At 39.6% G+C, this 24,096-nt stretch overlaps 3 pseudogenes; 1 reads left to right on the top strand and 2 right to left on the bottom strand.

Annotated features, from left to right (window-relative positions):
* Positions 1-505: 505 nt before the first annotated feature.
* LOC147886800 (uncharacterized) lies at positions 506-2,797 on the bottom strand (annotated as a pseudogene).
* Positions 2,798-3,008: 211 nt separating this feature from the next.
* On the bottom strand, positions 3,009-23,293 carry LOC147886798 (uncharacterized; annotated as a pseudogene).
* Positions 10,572-12,119, top strand: LOC147886799 (uncharacterized; annotated as a pseudogene).
* Positions 23,294-24,096: the final 803 nt, after the last annotated feature.

Here is a 24,096-nt window from a genome sequence, read left to right as displayed (position 1 = left end):
TCCCTCCTTCTTCCCCTCTTCAATGTGCCCCTTGGGTGGCCCATAAAAAACACTCCAAATTGATTCCTCTCTCTCTCTCTCTCTCTCTGTGTCTCTGTCTCTCTCTCTCTTTGTCTAATGTGCTCTAATTAGAGAGAGAGAGACAGAGAGCATATTATTAAAATATCTATTTTGTTCTTATCTCAGATTATGGCTTTATCTTCTTCGAATCGTTTTTGTAGTATAAGCGATTTTGTAAATGATGGGCTATCATATGCAGAGGCTCACACCGCAGATGATGCCCAGTTCAGAGGGTCAGAATCTAGCTACTTAGGCGCGGCTAGTCCAGTTGATATCTAGGCCACTTTGCATGCATGGACAGAGTAAGAGTAGCTTACGGCCTCATTGTTTGGGTGATATACGTTCGAAGAGCTTAGTGCTTATGGGATTTACTCTACGCTTCCATATACCTCTCCATATCGAGAAACACCACTAGTCTAGAGTGTGCCGCCTACGGCACCGCCTTCTACACTTTCCTCTTACTGACCCTCTCCGTTGCTGTCACGAGGTCCCTCCCCATTTCCATCACATCAGCCCTCTCCATTGCCTTCACAAGCTCCCTCTCCACTTCTCTCACATCGACCTTCTCCTACACGTGGAGGCCCTTCAGAGGGTCATCGTCAATTTTCTGGTAGCGATAGATGCTCACGCCGCTCTAGTGGATGATGTTGCTTTGGTGGAGGGGATGTCGACTCTCCTCATGTTTCACCACTTTCGACTCCTACAAAGAATGAGGACACAAATAGACCGACGCTCGATGGGCAGGGTCTATATTATCATACCCATTGAGGTGGAGATGTGGATCCCGATACTGCTGCTAGTAGGAGATTACGGACTCACTTAAATAATCTGATACATTCAACGTATCAGAATTGTTTTATAAGATTTCGGGATCAAGATGTGAGTCTCCTGAACTACATAGAAACTTGCATGCACATCCAGTATCCAAATCCACTGAAACACCAGTTTTCACAGTAATGGCTTGAAGAGCATGTAAAGCTCTTCCTAAAAAACAAGAAGTCTAGTATCCGATGGATGGCAGGCAAGCAAGTGACAGAATCGGATAGAAATTACTATCCGAAAAATGCCCATGATGCAAAGTGAGATTACGCCATAGCCAGTGGAGAGCACACCTGGTGGTCTAGCAGTATACGAGCAACAGAGGGACACCAGGTCTCGACAGGTGCCTACGTATTATGGCTCTAGAGGGAAGGCTGCTTGGAAAGACAAATTTGTAAGTCTTTTTATTATTTTAAATAAAAATCATTAAACACTAAACTCTAAGTATCATATCCTAAACATTTTTTATTGATTTAGGCACACATTATTGGTTGGCGATCGACATGAGAGATAGTGAAGTATCGAGAGGTCCACACAGAGTATGAAACATGGCTATAGCTCCTCGAAAATTGCAACATAACTCAAGATGAGTTTGATAGGGCAATTGGGACTCTTCAGTAGGTAAGTAATAGATTTGATTAGAAGTTTAATAATTTTTAATTTAATGATCAAATAATTACTAATATTCTATGTGTTTTTTAAGAGCCAAAGAGGTGAAGGTGGTGAATGGCGTTCCGCTAACAATGATGATGAGAAAGACAATGATTAGCCTTAATTTAATTTTGTAACTTCTCCTATGTATATAAGCCCATCTTTGTTTTGGGCTTCTTTTGTAAAACTCTTCATGAATAATGAAAAAATAAATTTTGAAATTGTTGTCTATGAAATGCTTGGTTTTAATCATACCTAAAATTTAATTATTTTTTTTAAAAAAGGGATGCCCATCCAGATGGGTCTTTTTAGAACCTAATCCAAATGGTCATTCCTTTTTTTTTTTGAAAAATCCATCTAGTGGTAATACGAGCAGATATATGCGCGGTAATAGACGCGGGTACACGCACGATAATAGAAGCGCATTATACGCGCGCTTATTATCACACTTATTTCTCCTAGACCAGTACCGTGCTTATTATCGACCATATTGCTGGATACGCGCATGATGCCTAGTCCCAATGACTTGTGTACTTACGCGTCTATTTTTGTGGTAAACATAGGCTTCTATTATAGTGCGTGCTATACTAGGATCAATAACATGCTTTGCATCTGTCTCTGCAAAGACAGATCTACTCCGTGGTGTGACTAGAATGACATACCATAGTCTTCTTTGATGTAGGGATGGCACATAGAAGACCTATCAATTAAAAAATTCAAAAGAAGTAGGTTAGGCAATGACCACTTGATTTCTATAAATTTAATTATAACTTCTTGCATATCTTTACTTGCTCGCAACTAGTAGGGTGTACCAAGATATCGGTATTTCGATGATGAAACTGGGTGGAATCCACCATATATAGATAATTCTCATGTTTCATCACCACACCTTCAAACCATCGACACTTGAAGAGAAACGAGTGAAATGTTCTGAAATCCACCTTGATTATTCTTTCTATGGTTCCACAATACCTCACCTCTTTGGTTGTAGTCTCAAAGTTGCTCATGATTCCACTATCACTTGTGGTTCTGATCTCTCCACCTTTCGGGTATGAAAATGACACCCTTGAGATCACATAGAGTTGAAAGCAAGGCCTGGTAAAATCAATAGATTTTAAATGCATATACTCAAACAAATATACACAAAGACATATACACAAGTAAATCCGCATATGGACTACCTTTTCATTACCTTTGGTATGCACCCTCTTGTATACTCTCATTCCCTAAGGCTAATTTGCACTCCTTGTGTCTCAGCTTTGGTCATCGTAACATGTATCCATTCCACATTAATGAGAGTGGGTAATTTCAAAAGCTCTTTAGGAAAAGGAGGTGCTCTCCTTTCCCCATGTGCCTTCTTCCATGCATCTCTCTCTCGATCTTTTGTTGCACGTGCCTCGAACATATCCACCCATTTTGTCATCACAAGAGCATTGAGTAGAGAGAGTAATTATTGACCAACCATAGCCCAAAAATCTCTATCCATGATGAGCAAGGTCCCTTTCACTAGGGATATTGGAGTGCATCTTCGGGTCCTCCTCTTCGGTCCATAGATGAGGCAATGATGGATCAACGGTGGAGAGATATTGAGAGACATAGACAAAAGTGGCCTCTTGCACTATCCACCCTTCTGCTATGCTTGCCTCTAGTTGAGATCGTAATCTGACAAAATCTTTTAGTGTCTTAAGAAATCTCTCCAAAAAGAACATCCACCTAGAGTGCGCCGCTCCACAAATGGCAATCTCATGAACTAAATGGAGTAGTAGGTGCACTTGACTAACAAGAATGGATCGTGAAAAAGCATCCTCAAGAGCAAAAATGGCCTCCACTGCAAGAAGACGAGTTGCATAGGTGGATGAGATTTCTATATCTTTGGAGCTCACAAGCCTACAAGTAATACAAGTATTCAACCATGTTATTGGAGAGAGAGAGAATCTAATGGAATAGGAGTTATTGTTCATTACCTCACCACCTCTCCAACCTTGAAGATTGCTCTTTTCACCTTTGCATCTCCATATCCACTTATGCCTATTGGAATGATAAACTATAAAACAAGAGCATACATGTGATTATCCATGTCCAAGCTTCATCACAATACCTCGAGCACTCTAATGTGGCTATCAGGTAGTTGATTACCCACCGGTAACAACTTTCCCCTAGCAATCTAAAACACCAAAAAAATCATAAAAAGGTGATATTAGAAACTAAGTATTATACGTAGTGTTAACGATAATAAAACATAAATGCATACTTACCTAATAAGTGCATTGACACTTGCACTACTCCATCCGTACATTGCCTGAAGATTAAACATTTTGAGGGAGTCTTATAAAATAGAGTAAGTGCTTCCCTCATACACTAGTTTGCGGACTGCTTCAAGCAAGGACTCCTCTGAAGATTACCTAGCCTTCTCGCATGTGTAATCATCCTCACAATCATCATTTGCTTCATTGAGGATTAAATCCTCTACCATTTCATATAAAATGGTGTCCTCAACTCTCACATGGGGTGGAACAATGACGGATGCACCTCCATCATGCACCCCTCTTGATGTGCCAACTTTAGGGGGGGAGGGGGAGGGGAGGAGGGTTGAAACCCCTATGATGGCCTCTTGTCGTAGCCGCTCCTCACTTATCCTCTATGCTCCGCTACCAATGACACTCCAATGAGGAGCAATGTCCATCTTCGCCAGCGTCCATGGGTCCATTGTCTCTTTTCATGTACGCTTCCGTGGATCCTCCCATAAGCTGCAATTTTCAACGTGTGCCAGTCAATGTGTACCAGACACACGCATTGAAGACATGCGATGCCTCTTTTACATCTCGTGTAGGGGCAAGACAAGCGATCGACGAACCATCGGTTGCGTTCTAGACCCACCGGTGATCCCTCATCGTCCCATTCGTTTTGCATGCATGAACAAGGTGGTTTCTCTTTCCACCCTCCCATCTTCGGGAGGAGCTTTCATGTACTTGTGATATTGTATTGCCCAGGTCCCATAGGCCGGTTTTGGTCTTCAGAGGACGATAATATATTCTTCTTCTTCTTCTTCTTCTCTCTCTCTCTCTCTCCCCCCGTCCACACCCTCATCATCAAGCACCATCCCCAAGCTCCAAGAAACAATGTAAGTGTCCTCTGCCCCCCTCTATGCACACACACACACACACATGCACATACACACACATGCATGCACACACAAACACAGATGTGTTGGAGCTATATATAGATTGTGCTATATATAGCAACCTAACCCTAGAGGTCCCCACTATATATACTCATCTGATGTCTCTATTCTACACACTTCAGGGGCTCCATTTCTAGTGTCTCATCTTTCTCTCCCTGCTCCTTGTCTCTCTCATATGTGCTCGTTCTTCTTCTCTTCTCGTCTTAGGGTCAACATGGTATCAGAGTTGTGGTTTTATTCTATGGCTATGTTTCTTAATCGTGGACATCGAGACGATTAAGATAAGTTTTATTTTGATTCATGCTTATGTTGACAGTGATCTCATGTTGATAATTGTTCGTTATGATGAAGTTTAGCCATGCTGCATGCAATGTTTTTTTGTCATTGGTTTTGATTGCAAGGCCAAAGAGGCGATGTAGAGGAAAGAAGTAGAACAATCTTTGAAATTACAAGTAGCAATTATCAATAATTCACGGATATATGGGTCATATACATGGGCACCCATGATAGAACAACCCTGAAATCTATGGACATGATCAAAGTGTACCCACATTTCTTGCAGATTACCCTCAAGTTGCATCTTGTTAACCAAATCCAAGCCACTTCTTGCTCCTAGCATTGACATTTTGAAGACATGTGGCTGAATGTCTGTTTCAAGCTGGCCAAGAAAAAGCACACTATGAATAAATGGATATTTGACCTTACTCTCAAGATCTAGAATAGCCTCAAGCCCCTTCGGTCCATAGGATGAATTCATTCGTGCATTCTCCAAACATCTTTGAAGCCTCTTCTTGTCTGATAGCGGAGTAACAACATTCAACAAATCAGTCATTTCCTTGTCACCAAACTCTCCATTGTTATCGTCGTGCAATTCTTTCAGCAACAAATCCAATATTACATCTTGGGCCACACCTATCTCAATCTGCTTTGGTGTAGCATAAATATTTTTTTTTTTGCATAAGAAAAAACCATGTTGTCAATTGCCTTTTTTTGTTGTCTAGAAGAACCATCTACAATAGGGTGGTCACTCATGAAAACCCAAGTGAATGGCACATCTAGTGCGCCCTATATGATCTCTGGGAATACAGTAATATATTACTGCTAGGCATTGCTTAATGCAGTCTGGAGCCACACGACAAAAAGAGCACACCAAGGTTCCATTATTTGTCCAATCGAAGAAACCTTCCTTAGCTCTCCAATCCAATGTTTTTAATTTACTAGAGAACATCATGCCAAAAATGAACACTCCAAATTGTAGCAGCATAAATGACCTTCACACCTGCTTAATCGCATAAAATCACACAATACCTGGAAAGCAATCCAAATTATATGTTACATAATCTGCCCAGACATGTCCATCATGTTTATGCTCCATTCCTGCCATTGAAGAGTCACTCCTACATGGAGCCAGATCAAAGGCAATATATCCATCATAGGAAGTAGGCAACTCTTGTACATCAGCCCTCTCTTGAGTACAGCAAAGTGTAGCATGCAAGCTACTATTAAGAGGGAGACAATCAATTATGTCAAAAATACTTTGGATATTCATTTCATTTTCACAAGAAACATGTTTATGTTCAGGTTTTTTTGGTGCATCATCTTCTATGTTTATTGGAGAGCCAGAGTGACCTGTTAGCAAAACAAGTTTATAGAATGACGGCATATATGAATCAAGAATATATCCATCTTCTAATGTCTCCAAAGTCTGAACTTTAATATTTATTTTCTCATCACCAAGTGTCATCTGTACAATACTCATTGATTGAGTTTTTGCAAGCTGAAAATGTTCACAAAGTTCACTCAGAGATATTTGACAATATCTCTGCTCCAAACGAATAACAAGTTTTGATCCTCTAATAGGTCCATAGATTGTGACACAGTGAGTCATTTTCAATCCTTTAGAGAAGACAACGAGAAGAAAGCAACAATGCAAGAAAAAGATCAGCAATTAAGAAATGGGCTTTAGAAAATGTTTTCTTTGAAAATAGTTGTAGCTTGAAGAAGTAACGTCACATGGCCACTATCTAAAAGGAGCACCAAATTATGATGACTATTAAAGACAAGAAGATATTTGTGAATCAAAGAAGCCGTCTTTAGAAGCCATCATCTTTTGAATGATATTGGAATGTGTTTTTATATTGAAGAATATAAATGTTTTTTCTTTTAATGTTTCAATGCATTAAATGTCGATTCTTCTTCTAGATAGTCTACCCTATAAAGAATCTTAATAAAGATTGTACAAATATCAAGGTTTATATATAAGCAATATAAATATATAGATGCATAACTATATATATATATATATACATGCAATCGCTTATTCTTTTGTAATCTTTATAGTTAAAATTATATATCTCATCTATCAAATAATAATATTTCTAAACTTGCAAAAAAAAAATACAAAATTTGTAAACACTATTTTGGTCTTCTTGTGGCTCGGGTCAACACCACAACCACGCCTCAATAGCTCGCATGAAGACCTCGTGTGTGAAGACCTCAACAGCTCCCAAGAAGACTCACATCAAACAGCATGTGCTGGCACGGGCTCTCTCAGGTACACATATCTCACGTCTGAGCAGTGTCGCAGATAAGATTCTCCACCTCCCACATTGCCTTTTCTCTTTCTCCATCTTTATATTTTGCTTCCTCTTTGCTCTTATAAACAAAGACATACAACACAAGACTTGCCACTTACAGATTGCATTGATGTTGTGGTAGTGATGTGTTAGGAGTTGTCCATGTATTACCAACATGTGTTATTATCCCTGTGGTATTATTATCTGTTGCCCCCAATTCAAATAAACGAAACTATTGTCTTCTAGCACTCATCGGAACAAGAGTATCAACACTCTATGGTGCATACAATCCCTTCCGTGTCACATGGGGGTTCTATCTCTCTGAGCCCCCAAGTTGACTAACTAGGTATCTTGTAAAACTGGGGTGCAAAGGCTAACCAATTGCTATCTTGTTGGAGGAATCTATTTTCCTTGAACAAGTTTGGCATCCATCTCGTTTGATCCCTACGTCCACTAGCTAGGTCTCTTATTTTGTGCAATTGGGGTGCAGAGGGTGTTCGATAAGTTTTTATATGCTAGCCATGATGGGCTATTGAAAAGCATTTTCTCATGGTGATGTCGATCAAAGATATTTCTCATGGTGTGTGTATCACCTAGGACTAGGTTTTTAGTTTCTGGAGCTAGCTGAAGTATGACCTAAGTTCACATCATGAAACAGGGTGTGCCCTGCGTGGAGTCTGGAATTGGGTGAAGAAGGGGTGCCCCTCATGTGGATACTGGGTGAAGACATCTGTTAAACAAGCCGTACCGGCGCGGGCTCCTTTGGGTTCTCTTTCGTGTGAGGGAAAATAGGGTATATGGACATCCGCGGGCTCTCTCAAGTACGAATCAACTGCTCAAACTACGCATGGAAGTTGTACTCATCGATTTGTGGAGCTTGTGGTAAGCCATCCTCAAAATCTCGTATCTCTGCAAAAGATAGTTTCCCTGTGCATTTTTTTGAACTGAAAGTCTTTTTCTTTTTTGCGTGTGTGTGTACTGGCTTCACATGCTCCTATGGTTTGTTGACTGCGGGTTTGACTGCGGGTAGCTGATGATAGACAAGTAGTTTTTATAATCTCCAGTGATGAGAGGAACTAAGGTTGTAAGAGTTATTTATCATTTGGTTGTGCTTCTTTAGAGACAATCTAATCTTCTCTAAGAACTTGTTATACATCACTATAATGCTCAAAAGAGCATTATGATCAAAAGAGAGCATCATGTTTTTGCAAAGATGTAGACACTATCCTGGAATTATGGATAGTGTCTACATGGATGAACAATTATGGGTGGGCATATGACTTGAATGTATGAAATGTAGTTAGTTTTAATGTGGGAGGTGGGCAAAGCAAGGATCTTGTGCTTGGAAGCTTATGAGACTTGGCCTATGTTAAAGAACCCCATCCTGTGATGAGGAGTGAGCTCGACATCCGAGAGCAGACTTTAGAGGTTGATAGAGGAGCCGCCTTTGGTTGCTGGGTCTTTCAGTGGATTTGACTGGTTGTAATTGCTTCTTGAAATGGTACAGTGATCTTGACCTCACAGTAGTGGACTTGGACTGGGGCATATGGGTCTATGGTGCATGCCCCTTACCTGGCATGAGTGGGACCCTAGCAAGTATGAGTGGCATAATTTGTACGAGATCTTCGAGGCCCTAGGGATGAACTTTTTCTAGTACTCCCCTTACATAGCATCAATAGGACCCTAGTGATTTGTACTAGCTCTCCGAGCCTCTAGGGATCAACTTTTTCTAGTATATTGTTCGACTGGGTAGTGGGAGGCATAGAATGACTGCACAGAGGATGGCCTCTCCAATAGCTTCAAAGCATTGGCGCTTACAGGGACTTTCTCCACAGTTCTTAGTTGATTTTTGGTTCAAGTTGTGGGCTAGTAGACATGCATGTCATATTTCCACCTTTCAGTGCTTGATTGTGCACTCATGTCTTGTAGTTGGTGCCTTGTTCATCTATAATGGTCTCGACTCTCTCCTGTTATGTGGCCATTCTTTGGAGACAGTGCAACATTCCCTTTGGCATTCTTGACACCAGGCACAAGTCTGCTTGCGAGTTGTATGGATCGTGGTTCCTTTAGCTCTAACGACATGTACACTTGGGGCATTGTAGCTTGGTCGACTTTCTCAAGGCCTACTCTTGGGGATATGAATCAGAGCAGGCCAACCAAGCCATTAGATTTTTTGGAGGCAAGCTGTACCTTTTCTCTTTTCTTGATTTCTTGGACACACGAGTGATCTTTGCTAGGATTTGCTTAGCAGCCTCACCATCTGGTTCACTTGGACGATTTGCTGCCTTCAGGCTTTTAAGGGGAGATTGGAGTCACCCATAAAGACAATCACAGCTACTTGGTAGGAGCTGATTCATGCCCTTTGAGGATAGTACGATTGCATCTAGGGCTCTTTTGATCGAGCAATCTCATGGTGCAAGGCCTTGTAAAGCACTTCGCATAGCTATCCTTTTTACACTTTGTAGATGGACATCCCTTGGCACTATGTAACACTTGTCTTGTTCTTTCCTCCTATAGTATGACATAGCCTTATCAGCTCCTTATGTAACCTTGCACACCTAGGGGGAGTCTCCCTAGTTTCCTTTGGCTTTTGGTGTCTCAATGGCTCTCAGGCTTATGCTTGCAATAATAGTTTCATCTCCACACCCGCCTCATGTTATCATTCTATGAGTGTGTCATTTTGTGGGAGATTAATGATGACAGAGGTTTCTTTCTGGATATCACCATAGATATAAGTGTACTTGGGCTGGTGTATTGCCTAGGGGTGTGCTTGGAATGTAGGGCTTGTGTACATGTGTGTTAAAATATGAATGTAAGAGTACGTGCGAAGAAAAGGTTGGTTCATGTGATGATATCGGCAAGATAACGATATCAATCACTTAAAATCCAAACTGCTCAGATGTGCTCAATAAAGATGCACTTTCAATTGTTATCAGCATTAAAACTCCCTTCTAAGCATGTGAAAGGTCTTTTAGAAGATTTTTTGCTTTTGTAGTTAATGCAAAGATAGTGCTTGCTATGGAGTTGTTGGTATCTGCACAGGTTTGGATGTTTCATCTTATATAGTGAGTTGTTGGTATGTGCATAGGTTTGGAGTCTTATATCTCTAGTGTAGAAAGTCTATGGGTCCAAAAGGTATATATCTAAAGCCAGGCCTAGATCTGCACTATCTTTCAAGTCTATATATATGTGTGGTTTTTGTTGGTTGCAGTGCTCGAACTGGTCCTTTTGACTCACCTAAAAGAGGAGGGTCTAAAAAATTTCAAAGAGGTAGAAGTTCCATGATGGCTCTCAATACAATAAGGGAGGATTCTGTTGAGCCAATGGAGCTTGAGGAGTGTCAAAGTGTTCATGAAGATATAAGTGTGAAAGAGTCAACATTACAAATTGTACCTTATGTGCTGCGTCCTGAGACCTACAAAAAGGGGGATGCATTGAAGGAGGGGGATGCATTGAAGGATGAAAGTAGGATGGTTATGCAATAAGGGAAAGATATTCTCAAGATAACACGGGCTGTAAGTTGTTTTGATTGTCCTCCAATTCCTTTGTCTTGCCTCATCCCATATGCGAGAGTTCGCGGTCTAAGGGATGACCTCTCAGGTGTGAAGATTGCTTTTTGTAAAGAGGGTTATGTGTCAGAAAAGGGTGTCTTTATTGTTTCTATATACACTTGTGAAAGTGAGGAGTCAATTGTGGATGATGTTGTCATTTCAACCTAGGATCCAGAACTAAATAAAGATTTTGAGGAGGAGATTGCCAGGAGACCTTCCTTACATCTGTTGTCAAATCATATGTTTTATGTTTGGGAAGGAAACCATAGGACAGTGGAATGGCTAGAATTAAAGAGAGATTTGCAAATTGCAAGGACAAGCATGTTCGAGTTTTGTCTACTATCATTGATCCTCAAAAAGTCAGTCTCCTCTCGTGTCTTCAATGCATGAAGATATACACTTGTGAAAGTGAGGAGTCGATTGTGGATGATGTTGTCATTTCAACCTAGGATCCAGAAATAAATAAAGATTTTGAGGAGGCGATTGCCAGGAGACCTTCCTTACATATGTTGTCAAATCATATGTTTTATGTTTGGGAAGGAAACCATAGGACAGTGGCATGGCTAGAAATTATTAAAGAGAGATTTGCAAATTGCAAGGACAAGCATGTTCGAGTTTTGTCTACTATCATTGATCCTCAAAAAGTCAGTCTCCTCTCGTGTCTTCAGTGCATGAACTTGTGAGTATTGTTTCTCTCTTACCTTTACATTCAATTTATTTGGCTCTGAATTTTTTTCAAAAATATTATTCTTTGTTCTTTTTTTGAAGCCTCAATACATATGCTTTGGTGGCTACTTTGCTGCGAGATGAGCTTGTGAACACTTACTATATTTGTTTTGCAAATCTCGATGATTATCTTAAGGAGATTTAAGATGAAGATGTGAAATTAATTGCTACAATAAGAAGGAAGCATACAAAGGGAGCAGAACCATGGTTTCCTCTCACCAGGAGATATTTGGGCAGGCTTGTTTATAATGTAGGTGGAATGATTTGTACACATTTCATCTACTTGAATGCATTTCTTGACAAAAAGGTTGTAATGTATTTATTTTTTCTAAATTTGTATTTGTTTCTATTTTTTATTGGATACTTGATATGTTCAATTAAGCAAGGCTTTGCACAAAAAGATTGAGCCTCTTCGCTCAACTCTCTCTGAAGATGAAATTCACAAGTTGAAAATGAAAGAAGTGGATGAGCTTACAAGGAAGTATAGCGATAGAATTGGAAAGGTATTTATTTTTTTCTTTTTTGATTCGCAATTTTATGTAGTTTACTGTTTGACAATACTATGAATCTTAGTGGATATATTGTTTTTTGTAAGATCCTCAACATTATTGATCCCGCCCTTGGAGATCACTGGTGGAGGAATGTATTGTCATTAATGTGGTCAGGTGAAAGTTATGCAACATTGGAGAAGGTGAATTTGCTCTCTATGTGCTCCCATGTACCTATAAAGATGAAGTTGCAAATTTGGTTGTCCTTGTTTGAAGCAAACAAAGCCACAAAGGCAGCTTATTGTCTACCAAGAGGAGACCATGATTACAAAGGGTGAGAATATATAGCTTGGCTTTTGCTTTTTAGTAATTATGGGTTATTGTTAATCTTTTAAATTTTTTTGTTGTTTTATTATTGGTAGTTTGCTGCAAAGAGAATCTGTGTTAGAGAGGATTATCTTACGAGCACAAGATGTCTTTAAGTACATCATTGAGCAGCCATAGGATATTATATTTCCCTCGGACATGTCATTGCACAAGCACTATGAAGAAATACATATGGAGAAAAGGAGATTCCTTTTCAGTACCATTGTGCACTCAGAAGATAGAGAGAAGTGTCCTAAACTGAGGGCGCTCAAAAAATTTGACTTGATCCAATTGGCATAGGTGAGTGTTTGTATGTTGTGCTTTGGCCTTAATGTACATTTTTTTGTTTGCTAAATATTGATGGTATTTTATTGCTTGGGTTTTACTTTAATGATGTAGGTTTCTTATCTATCTGAAGGAGAGTCATCAATTGTTGGCTCTCCCATTGGTTTGTGGACCTTGGGTGTCAATAATTGATGAGACCACTACTATGTATCCTCCTAACATGCATTCTCTTTCAAAATGGGAGATTGAGAATTGTCCTTGGTGGATTGATATGGATGGTAGGGAAGTGTTTGCTTGCACATTTGAAAGGTCACTCTAAGCATTTGTCTCATGGTAACAAAGAGCATGATAAGGACTACGACAAAGAGGATGAGAAAATAGAACCACTCAAAGAAAATGAAAATCAATCAAAAAATGGTGAGATGTTGTCTTGTATAGAAGAAGTGCACATGTACCTTTGTATGGGTGTGGTTTTTCTTTGCTCCTTGATATTCAGTTGTCATTTACTTGTAGGTGGCTCCAAAAACATATGCATTGCTAGAAGGACTAGCTTCTTTGTGTATGTAAATGAACATGTGGGTGAGTTATTGCCATCCAATGTGAATCTATAGTGCTTGGCCATAGTTGGTGATTACATTGCTATTGGCAAGTTTTTTGCTTATGGAAACCAAAACTTCATGTACATTAGTGTGCATGAGCACTTCATGGAATATCATCCTAAAGATAGGAAGTACTACCGCAATGGTAAGCTTGTGTCTTGGGCATCAGATATGGTGCTTTTGGACCTTCCTTTTGGATGCACTCTTGATGGACCTTTGCCATGTTCTCTTTACGATACACTCACTGAGGAGCATGTGCCTTATGGTATTTTTGTAGCAGCAGCATCATTATGTGATAGTGGTTGGTTGCTTATCTTGGCATCCCAATATGGAGGTTGGCTTCTTTATTCATATTTTAATTTTCAATAGAGAAAAATATTATTGTATATGCATCTTTTGACATTTTATTTTTTGTAGGACCTACTTGTAGCTGGATAGAGAGATATTCTCGTGTTTCTGAGATGACGATTTCGCATTGAGTGGTAGTCATGCACCATTTGCCATATGGTTTTCTGAATCTGGGAAGCCAAAGATCTATGGTGTGAGATAAATCTAATATTTTGGTAAAGCTATTTTGTTTTATCTAATCTCTAAAATTGTTCAATTTATGGTTTGCATTGTTTACTTGTAGTACAATGCCTCTATGCTTTTTTTGATTCAAGTGATTCTCCTTTATTCTTGTCTGCAAGTAGGTCCTTCTTTCAGACCTTGCGCATGGAACCTATGGACTCTATTGTTTATCATCACTTGCCTTTAGAGAACATGGCGAAAGAGGCAGATGGTACCAAATGGAGAGAAAGCATGCAGAGAAGCCATACATTTATGGCTTGCTATTTAGAGATGCTCTGTCACAGTGGTGGCTTAGTACTTGAGTTGGGTTGTTGTGGCACTGCCCCACTCTTGCGGGCTTGCCTAGAGTTCAATTTTTTATGTGCTTCTATGAACTCGGATGAGAGAATCATTTCCACTTATGTCCAACCATTTCTACAATCCAAAAAGAAGCCATTGGGAGTCGAGGTGGTTGGTACTTCACTTCAGGGTGATGACATAGTTGATGTCTTCATGGGAGTGTCGCCATATGACTAGTGAGCTTATGACTTTTTTTTGTGTTATTTTTTCAATATTGGATGTTCTTAACTCTATTATTGAACAAGGTTGAAAACATAGTTTGGTTTCTTGTATTTGATGTTTATACGATTTGTCATTCATGAGCAATTGTATTGCATTAAACATGTAATGAAGACTTGATGCTATTTGATATTTGTTGCATTTCGCCATGTTGGTGGTCGATGTTAAGTGTTTTTTTTGGTGTGAAGTATTTTGCTAGATTATGCAGAAGCTATGGTAAGGCGCATGGTTGAGGATCCAAGGTTTGAGAAGACTACCAAAGAGCGTCGTTGGAGAAGATGCTTCCTTGTGGATCATGAGAGCATTATGGAGGAATAATTGTTTGAAATTATTCCTTGATTTTGAAGATTGTGAAGAATTATAGTTATTGAAAAAATACATTTGGACACTCTTGCTCGCTTGTTTCATTGTGTCAACATAGGATAATAATCTTTCAACTGTCGAGTATGAACTAGTGAGTGTTTCGGATGGCTAATATGTCTGCTAGTTTGTTGTGGCTGCTTCAGTAGCCTAAGTTTGGTTGGAACTCCCCAAGTATATAGTGATGAAAGAATGGAGGGAATTTCGGGTTTAAATGTGAAGGTTCTTGGATCTTATTCTTATCATATGGTGGTGGCACACTTACCTTAGATGTTAATATGCTTGAGGTTGAAGCTGCTATGTTTGTGTATGGAAGAGGTGTCATTGGAGAACTGTAACCTCTTTGGGCATGCTCATAGTAGGTTATGCATCATTCGGAGTATACGAGCTTTGTTTTAGAAGAGAAGATCTATGTTAGTTACACATGGCTCTTTGAGTTAGGACTTATGAAAGGGACCTCATTTAGGGTTTAGTTTGATACTTAGCTCTATATCTCATAAGCTAATGAGTAAGACAATACCACGCAACAACAACAAACATCGTTTTCTTCTTGTGGTTGAAATAGCTAGCCCTGTGGGAAACACGGAAGGGCAACACAGCCTCAAAGTACATGAATGCCATTAATGGCTACAATGGTCCAAACCCCTAGTGACTTCAGTTGTGTACCTGACGCAAACTCTTCAACTAAGATGGCGAGGCATGTTCTACATGCATGCACACCGTTAGAGCCCAAGAGGGTGAAGTGGACAAGCGCATGGACATGCAACATCTACCTGTCAGCATTAGTATATTCAATGGGCACGGCAACCAAATCGGGATCCCCTCCAAAGTATCAATTGGGATCAAGTAATGAAGCTAAATTGAGAGGTATACAACATCTAAAAACTTCTTCACAAATAGACAAGCAAGCATTATAAAACAAATATTCTAGATATCCATAAATTGGCTAAGATATGCAACATCTAAAAACTCCCTCACAAATAAACAAGCAATCATTGTAAAGCAATCCATATAACATACCATACATAGCAAATCTTCTAGATATCCATAAATTCAAAATAATCCCTTTTGCTTGTTTCATGTCTTACTCGTTCACTATTGCTCATTGTTTGGGATCCCTCCATTAAAGACATGAGCACATGTAAACAAAGAAAGAAGGATTAGTGTTTAACCTGAAGCATCTTTTGCCAATCATGACTCTTGAGTCCATAGAGTTAAGCAGAGCCTCCCTTCTTGCTTTTTGTGAATGTACCCTTGAGGGACAGCATGTAGCCAGTGGGGGTGCGAATGGAGGTAATGACTTTCCTCATTTGCTCTTGCTCTACTTTGGACATAATCCAAGGTGCCTTGGAAAGGATAATCTTCCCACCACGAGGTCCCATGCAAAGTGCGGCTGAGGGAGGGAGATGCTAGTGTGCATGTCTTCCTCCCTAGCACCAAGTGAATCCCTCTTACCCGTTACATGTTCCCATATGGCTTGTCCCACATTTTTGAACACATGCATGGGATCCAAAAGATGTTGGATCTTCAATTTTGACCAATAGGGGAGGCTCAACAAGATCAAATGTCGTGACATACCTCTTGGTGGTCCATTAGGAGGAGGGAATTCTTATGATGCTCCTCCCAATGCCTTGCCCAATCTTGCATGCTCCATTGAAATGGCTCCATCCCATTGGTGGAAGGGACATACTTGGGATGCGATGTAGGCAAGAATCGATGGTTGTTGGTATATATCACCTTGCTTAGGAGCACAGGCCTCTCTATGACTAACGATGGACGACAAATTGAACATGCACTATGTCAGGATGTAGACAAACCTAAAGCACATGCACAAACAAGAAGGGTGAGCACACTTTTCAATACATGTTGATATATACATGGGTGAAAGCATGCTACAATGTATATACTATTAGCAAAACTCTTTAGTACTAAGAGAGTGACCTTTTCATAAGTAAGAATCTTATTCATAAGTAAAAATGTACCCGTTAAAAAGATTTGTTATGGATTCTTGTTACGAATTTTATGCAGCTTAATAATTAATGAGCATGTGTAGTATGAGATACGTCTCTCTCTCTCTCTCTCTCTCTTTCGCATTTGAATTGTTCTCACATAGCTGCATGCTCTCTTAGCCCGCTTAGAACCGTCCCCTCTTGCATGCTCTCTTAGCGCGCTCAGAACCGTCCCCGATTGCATTCTCTCTCTCTCTCTCTCTCTCTCTCTCTCTCTCTGTGTGTGTGAGCTATCAAGGATGAAGAAGCCGGTGAAGAACTCCCCTGCAAAACAAAGCCTTGTGGCAAAATTACCTGCAAAGAAATCTCCATCGAAAAGCAAGTTGAAGGCTACTCCAAAGAAGAGAAGTGAGGGAAACGCAAAGAGCAAGGAGAAGAAGGTTGAACATACAGGTTGGTTCAAATTTTCTCAAGGACCGAAACTGGGGTGGGATTTTTTTGATGAGCTAGGCCGAAAACTCACTCAGAGTTGAATGAGTGGTTGTCAAGTACTTGGCGCTGCTCGCATCCTACCACACATAGATGCTTCCACATTAGTTGCCTTAACATTGATTTACAGGAGGAGTTTTACAAGCTCTACATGTTAGAGAAGGAAGCAGAGCAAAAGTGCAGCTCCATTACCGGCACTTATGATTGGATTTTAAGTACAATCCAAAATTTGAAGAGCGAGGTGCTCAAAATTGAGCTACCAAAAGAGATAGACAAGATGCAACAAGATCTAATTGCTGCTAGAAATGTGCTACAGTCAGCAAAGCATGATCATAAAAGGATTGCAGAGCAGATGAGAGGGAGCAATGAATTTTTGCACAACACAAAGTGTCTGGCTGGCTCTTTGTATGCTCAAGGATTGAGGGTAGTTCATCCTGCTCTGGTTGAGCATCTTGTAGTCCCTACCAGCCTACTTGTTAGCATTGAATGGTAATTTGCATTAGGTTTATGTATTTACATTGTTTGTGATTGTGCACTAGTAAGAAGCTTATATTGAACTTCTTGTACATTGTCTCTATGCAGGTGTGTGTTTTGTGGCCTTGGCTTGGCTTTGGCTTGCAGGCATTGGATGTTGTAATTCCCCCTTGCTTGCATACATACCACATGTTGTGTGCAACGCATCACTTCTCGTACTCCACAAAGTGCGTGGCATAGTCATGTAGTGAAATCACGTCCTATGAGTGGATGGCTGCAATGGGTTTTGGACCTACAAGTACCCAAGCTATAGGTATGTGTTCTCTTAAAACTCAGGTTCTACGTTTGTATTTTAGTACTATTTAACATTATTTTTACATAGCTTAGTTTTGTTATAGTTCTATTATAGTCCTGTTATAATACTGTTTAATTTAGTACTATTATAATACTATTTAATTTAGTACCTTTTAGTAGTAGGGTAGACCTTGATTTAGTAGTAGGTTAGACCTTTTAGTACCTTTTAGTTGCTTTTAGTAGTATGCCATTAGTCTATAGAACTATAATAGTTTTATATATGTCCATTCTTTAATACTACACTACCACTATCTTAGAACACTTTAGTACTAGTATGCAGTATTTGCTAACATTAATAGATGTTAGTACTATACCAATTGTATCTCTTTAGTACTATGCTGATACAACAACATATTTTAGTACTATTTTTGTAGTATCTAGGTGTTAGAACTATTCATTGCTCTTGTCCTAAATAGCACTAGTCAATTAGTAGTATTTGCTCATAGAGAAAGCACTATGTTAGTACTATTCATTGCTCTTCAACTAGTAGTATTTACTCATAGAGAAAGCACTATGTTAGTACTATTAAGTGCTCTTGTCTTGAATAGTCCCAGTTAGCTAGTAGTATTTGCTCAGATTTTAGTACTATACCATTTAGTACTACTCTTTAGTACTATGAAGCCATTGTGTTCTAGGCATCACTTACTACATTTTTTTGTAGTTTCTAGTTGTTAGTAGTCAATAGTACTTCCGAAGAAAGCACTGTGTTGGTAATACTCAGTAACCTTATAGTTTTTATTCATAGTAAACGAGTTTAGTTCTATACACATTCTTGCCATTGTGCTAGCAATATTATTACTATTTTTTGAAGTATTTAGTTAATAATAGTACTCACAGATAGCTTAATGTTAGTGCTTTTCAATAGTAATATAGTACTAAATAGTTTTAGTATGCTAGTAGAGAGGTTAGTACTATACAAATTGCTCTTTAAGACTATTTTGCCATTTGTTAGTAATGTTTAGTACACAATGCTCATTGGTATATGTTAGTACTCACAAATTAGCCACTTTTAGTAAAATTTAGTACTTTTCATAGTACTACTTAGTACTATATTATATTAGTTTTATAATATATTAGTACTATATTTTCATTAGTGTTAGTAATCCAAACTGTGTTAGAGCACTATGTTTTTTTGTTTGTGCTGATAAGCATATTGTGTTTTTATTGCTTGCAGGTGGAGCACCATGCATTTTTGAACTTACTGACTATAAAACGTCCGAAAGCATTTGCTCCCAGGTGCATGAGGGAGTTGCCTGTATAGGTGTGCATGGGTTTGCATAAGGCTCTTTTGTTAAGCATAAGGAGGAGAAGCCAATTGAGATACTGAGACCTGACCTCTCATCTGGAAACTTAGAGGGTAATGAGGGAAAGAAAGAAGGTCAAAGTAGCCTTCCCTTAGAAATCAAGGAGGATGCAGGAGACTCATAAAACAAAGATGAATGCAAAAGGATTGCCCTCCACCAAAATGAGCTTCTAAGCTCTGAGCATACTAACAAAAGCTACCCAAATGAGAATTCAAGTGATGGAGATTCTGTTCCTCAAGGGAACGCCATTTCTAAAAAACAAAATGCACAGCAAAAGTTATACAAGAACAAAAAGAAATGCAAGCAAGGTATGGCACAATTGGTTTAGTGTTTTACCTGGTATTTTCTAAGTGTTGAATTTTGCTATGTCACATTCTTTGCTCTGATTCAATTGTGATGGGGCTATTTTTGTGTGATACAGATGGGAAAAAAGATGAGGCACCAATCTCATTGGACTCTGAAGATTCCAATGAGTTGAGCATGCAAGGTTTAGATAGTACTGAAGTCAAGACTAAATCTAGTGATCATGAGAGCTTGCCTGCAAACACTGGTGCAGGAGCATGAGGTGATTGCTACATCTATCGAGCTGACTACCTAGAAGGCTAGTACATCCAGCACATTCACCAAGGCTACTATCCAAGAGCATGAGGTGACTGCTGCAACATGTGTCAAGGTCACTGCGGACGAAGAGCACAACAAGGCCACATCCGTCAAAGAAAGAGCCCAAGGCCACATCCAGCAATAGCATGACCGACGAGGAGCATGATGTGACGACTGTTGAGGTGGCCACCACCGACGAGCTTGAGGAGGCTACACCTCACATTGATGGTGACAATCTAAAACTATCTAGCTTTATCCCTGCGGGGTTTAAGATGAGGAAAGCTCGGAGCCGTCCTACCCATAATGGTTGTGACCTTGTATACTTTATTACTAACCCTTTTCTATTACTAAATAATTTTTTATTAATTATAAACTTATTCATTAATTACTTTTATTACTAACTAGTTTTTTTAATCTGGCTCTAAATGAGCTGTGTATTGCCCCTACTTTTTGGCTTTTTTGGCTTTTATGAGTGTGCTGCACTTTTGAAATACATTTTATTTTCTATCTTGAGTAGTGTTCATTTGTTGTTTACTTTTTTTGATTGGTATGAGTTCATTTTCTAGGGGCTTGTCAATTTCACCTTGTCACTCTTTTGTATGTTAGGTGGATGCACAACACCAGTTCCTCTAGTCAAGTTACTTATTTTTTATGTTAACGGAGTCATGGTCAAAAGATGGTTCCAAAAAGCTCCATCCGATATTTCTTCTGATCTTCAGCTCCACATAGTCGGCAAACACATGGTGTCGCTCAGGCCGGGACTGATTGAGTTCCTTATTGAGGTGGGGTCTCATTATGATGTAGGATATTGGAGTAGCATGAACCGCATAAATATGATGCCGATTATCAATTTGATAGAGAATGAGGTGGCTCCTGTGGATTCAAACTTTAAATTCAAATTCCACTTCTCGCAAGATGAGTGTGTGCAACACAAAGGCGTACACCATTTTGAGCAAACTCACAAACTTTTATTCTTAAAGCCGTTCATAGTGCTTCTTCAGAGGGACATTCAAATGGACCCTATGCATACCTTGCTCATTGATGATAGTCTAGATAAGGGATATTTGAACCCACTAGGGACAACATGTTGTGTCGTGACATATAACAGTGATTCAAATGATATTGAGTTGCTCAAAACACTGTTGCCTTACTTGCAGAGGCTATATAAGTTTAATGGCACTGTCCCAAACTTCTCATACAATTGTCCATACAAAAGATTTATTTTTGAGTAGTACATGAAGTTGCACAACACAAATCCCCTCCAAGAGCTACTAAATGTAATAGAGGCTGATTTTGCCAAGGTGGAAGACATCAAAAGTGCCGTGGAATTCATAAGAGCTGATCCAACACCAACAAACTGGCCAGAAGTTACTGAAAGAATTCGAATGCTACCATTCAATGTATGTGAAGAAATTTAAAAAAAGACCCGATTTCATGCGTATAAGAGCTGGTGAACTAATTAGAGTATGTGATTAGCATTGGCCTTTGTAATCAGCTATATTGTAAAAGGATTTTGATGTGACAACTATTATATAATGATACATGGTTTTGCTCTCAAACCACCTTTTGTATGAGCTCCTTAGTAGTCATCTGACAGTCTTGGATTTTTTTGTAACTTTTTGGACATCTCTATAAATGTTATTTTATAATTCAAGTTATAGTTTACTAAAATAAGAAGCCTTGCTATTTAAAGTTCTAATTGATTAAACACTACTAACATGGTACTAATATATGCCTTTCTCTACTATGGCACATACTAAGGTACAACTAAGACAGTACTAACACAATAGTAGCATAACTTTAACACAGTTTCAACATAGTACTAAGTTAGTACTTTTCAAAGATACCTTAGTACTAACACGGTACTGTTCAAAGAAAACAAACAAAACTATGACCAACACAATAATGTCCAGAGATAGAACCCAATATCATGACTAGAAAACTAATTAACACAATACTAGAAAAACACAAAGAACTTAAAAATGTGGAGAAGGAAAAAAGCCTGGTTGAAACACTTCATCTTAAGACCATTACTTGTTAACTGTTACAAGGAATGAATCAGTCCTAATTCACTCTCATGCAATAAAACCACCGCTTGCTATTTCTAAGCTTATTGATGTGGTTAAGCAGGTCAAGTATGTAGGCAGTAAGCTTGCCAATCTTATCCCTCAATTTACCCACTTTAGTATTACCTAGGAATTAAGGAGTGTCACATTACCTAGGATGTGCTCTTCATGCACCCCCAAAGGGACACGATAAGTAGTGTTGTACCCTTTTACCTTGAGCTTTGCTTGTAACATTGGGAACTTTATTGTAACTATTGCATCAGCATGCAACATGGCTGTAGGTGCATCCCTTAGCAAGGCATAACTATTTTTAGATTGTGGCAATTAGCATAATAGATACCATGCACCATTGCATCTCCAATGTTGAAAACATTACCCCAACCATTCTTCACTTGCTTTGAGAGGACTCTCTTGGCTTCTTTGCATAGCACAATGTAGTAATCCTCATTGTCTATGTTTGTAGGAGACTCTAGGTGGTCTCCAACCTCCAACATATCAGCTAAGTATGAATAGTATCGCTCAATTTTTGGCCAAATACACTACTAAATGGGTACACCATACCATGCTTTCACCCACATAACAGTTGAAGATAGGATATGAGCATACCAGAGATCTCTCCAAATCTTGGAAAGTCATGCATTGTCCACAAGAGGATGCCCTTTACCAAAGCACCTCGATCTCGAGAGGGCTTAGAAACATCCATCACCTCGATGCCTTTCCACAACTCCTGGAGCTCCTCGATAAGAGGCTCTAGATAAACATCTATGTTTTTAACCTTTTGCTTGCTTGGGATGAGAAGAGAGAGAAAGATGTTTCCTTTTTTAGCTGTCTTCCATGGTGGAATGTTGTAGTTTACAAGCACAACCAGCCAAGTACTCCAAGTACTAGAGTGTTTGTTGAAGGGGTTCACTCCATCAGTAGCCAAACCAAGCCTCAAGTGTCAAGGCTCCATCCTAAATTTCGGTCATGTATCTTCAATGTGACCCCATGCTAGTGTATTCGTCACTGTCACTCTCATGACTCAATCCGTACTACGGTTTGATGCATGCCATGCAATTAGCGTGCTGCTCCCTTTGCTCCTAAAATATATGATGGGGACACGAGGGATAAGTAAAAAATGTCTCAAGAACTTGCGAGGCACTGTGGTGGTTTGCATGCCATCTTTATACCTCTTCTCACCACATCTAGGACATGGCTCTGTGTAGGCATACTCACCACGAAAGAGCACATAATCATTGACACAGGCATGTATGCGTGCATAATCCATCCCCAAGCTTGTCACAATATCTTGAGCACTCTGACGGCTATCAGGTAACAACTTTCTTAGCAATCTAAAACACCAAAAAAATCATAAAAAAGTGATATTAGGAACTAAGCATGTTAACGATATTAAAACATATTTGCATACTCACCTAAGAAGTGCATTGACACTTGCACTACTCCATCCAAACATTGCCTAAAGATTCAAGATCTCGAGGGAGGCTCGCAGAATAGAGTAAGTGCTTTCCTCATACATCGGTTTGCGGGCTGCTTCAAGCAAGGACTCCTTTGAAGATTGCCTAGCCGCCTCGCACGTGCAATCATCCTCTCAATCATTATTGGCTTCATTGATGAGTAAATCCTCTACTATTTCATGCAAAATGGTGCCATCAACTCTCACATGGGATGGAACATCGATGGATGCACCTCCATCATACACCACTCTTGATGTGCCAACCTCGCGAGGGGGTGGGGGGGAGGGGGAGATTGAAACGCCTATGACGGCCTCTTGCCATAACTACTCCTTCCTTCTCCTCTGTGCTTCGCCGCCAATGACACTCCAATGTGGAGCAATGTCGATGTCCACCAGCGTCCGTGGATCCATCATCTCTTCTCGTGCATACTTTCGTGGATCCTCTCATAAGTCCCAATCTTCAACGTGTACCAAACACACGCGTTGAAGACATGCGATATCTCTTTTGCACCTCATGTAGGAGCAAGACAAGTGATCAATAAACCATCGGTTGCATTTTGGGCCCATCCGCGGTCCCTCATTGTCCCATTCATTCTGCACACATGAACAAGGGTCAA

The sequence above is a fragment of the Dipteris shenzhenensis genome, chromosome 24 (assembly GCF_047967505.1).
Source record: "Dipteris shenzhenensis isolate YYH24624 ecotype China chromosome 24, Dip_SZ_1.0, whole genome shotgun sequence".
In the NCBI taxonomy this organism is placed as follows: Eukaryota; Viridiplantae; Streptophyta; class Polypodiopsida; order Gleicheniales; family Dipteridaceae; genus Dipteris; species Dipteris shenzhenensis.
The sequence above is the reverse complement of the archived record's forward strand: the minus strand, read 5'-3'. Positions and strand labels throughout refer to the sequence as shown.